We start from the raw sequence: 2,371 nt of genomic DNA on the forward strand, positions 1-2,371 counted from the left end.
ATATCTGCCAAGAAGAAACATTTGTTATTTCTTGTTCAATAAGGTAATAGAGATTAGACACTTTAATTCACCAAATACTCAAACTTAGAGAGTTTAGAAAAAAGTTGTATCATTTTAAAGTTTCAAAATGCTTACAAAAATTTATATGTAATATAGATTTGAGTTGTATGTATTTTCTGTGGAAGTAATAAATGATGGTATGCATTTGACTGATTAGAAAAGATTGCTAAATATAGTAGTGGTTAAGAACATAGATTCAGGTGTTAAACTTACAGTGTCAAATCTTATTTTGACAAATTATTATTATCTCAGTGACCTTGGGTAAATTAACAGTAACTTTTACACTGAGATGGTATGGGGTTTGAATGAGTTGACATCTGTAAATGACTTAGAATAATGTGTTCAACATTTAAAATCAATCAGTGTAATTTACCACATTAACAGAATAAAGAATAAAATCGATCTGATCATCTTAATAGATGTAGAAAAGGCATTTAACAAAATTCAAAACCCAGTCATAATAAACACCTTCAGTGACATAGTTATGAAGGAAACATCTTTAACATGATAAAATATTCCACAAAAAATCTATAGCTAGCATAATACTTAGTAAACAGACTACAAAATTCCTTAAGCTGATTGAGAACAAAGCAAGGATGTCTGCTTTCACTTCTATTCAATATTGTGCTGGAGTTCCTAGCCAATGCAAAAAGGAAGGAAAAAAATAGTTCAGATAAGAGCAGAAGAATAAAAAAAAAAAATTGGCAGAAAACATGATTGCATTTATATAAAATACTAATTAATCTGGGGGGAACTAAGATTGCTAATAAATGGATTTATCAAGATCATAGGGTTCAAATCAATATGAAAGAGTTAATTATATATTAGTATACTAGTAAACTATTGGAAGTTATCATTTTAAAAACACCATTCACAATTTATTTTTAATTTAATTTAATGCTTAAACTAATATATATATATATATATATATTTGCAATAAATACGATAAGCCCACTATAATGAAAACTATAAAATAGAGCAGAGAGAAATTAAAGAAAATCTAAATAAATGGAGAGATAGTTTATGTCATAAATTTAAAGGATTTAAATACTATTAATACATAAGTCTTCTCAAAAATAATATAAAAATTCAAGGTCCATCCCTGTAAATAACTCAAGAGGCTTTCTTGTAGAAATTGACAAATTGATTCTGAAATGGACACACAAAAGCAAAGGACCAAAAGAGAAGACTTATACTGCTTAATTTTAATATCACAGTTAGTATAAATAATTAGGAGAATGTAGCGGTAAGCAAATAGGTCAATAGGACAGAATAGAGATTCCAGAAATAGACATAAACAGATATAATCAATTAAATTTTGATCCAAGTAATAAGGTAATTAACTGGGGAAAGGTTTTTCTCTTCAACAAATGTTCTGAAACAACTGAAAATATGTATGTGGGAAAATAAATCAATATCCCTACTTCAAATGATTCATAAAAATTAAATTGAAATAGATAATTGAACTGAATATAAAAGTTCAAACTATAAAGCTTCAGAAGCAAACTTAGGATGATATCTTTGCAACTTCTAAGTAGGTAAAGATTTCTTATAAAATTACCAAAATCATTAAATATGGAAGAAAAAATGGATAAATTGACTTTATCAAAATTATACATTTCTACTCCTCAAAATACATATTGATAAAACAAAAGGGCAATCCACAAATTAGCAAAAAACAATAGATGTGAAACTATCAAAACACTTGTATCCAGAATTATCTATGTCTGTGTTTGCATGTGTGTGCGTACCTATAACTTAATAATAAGAATAACAGTTTGTAAAATGTGCAAAAGACTTCTGAATCCCATGGAAGATGCTCAAAATATCAATCATCAGGGATGCAAATTGAAACCACCATGAAAAAGCACTTCATATTCACTTTAATAACAAAAAAGTCTGAAACTATCATGTTAGTCAGAATGAGTGCTATTGAATCCCATTCACATTTCCACTGGGAGTATTAGATATTACAGTCACTTCAGAACATAGTTTGGCAATTTCTTGTAAATAAGACCTATAATATGACACATCAATTCCAATCCACTAAACACATGACTCAGCAATTACTCCCAAGAGAATATTCACAAAAGCTTCTTTCATAGTAACCAAAAGGGGAAATGACACTAATATCCATTAATGACTCTATCCACTAATGGATAAAGAAATTGAGGCATTCAAACAATTCATATCCAGTAATAAAATGGACAAACAACTGATGCATACAGTGACATCGAGGAATTTCAAAACTTTGTGGTAAGTGAAAGAAGCCAATTACAGCATAGTGTGTATTGCATGATTCCACTTATAT

Source organism: Leptonychotes weddellii, chromosome 7 (genome assembly GCF_054177405.1).
Source record: "Leptonychotes weddellii isolate Sample4059 chromosome 7, ASM5417740v2, whole genome shotgun sequence".
Classification (NCBI taxonomy): domain Eukaryota; kingdom Metazoa; phylum Chordata; class Mammalia; order Carnivora; family Phocidae; genus Leptonychotes; species Leptonychotes weddellii.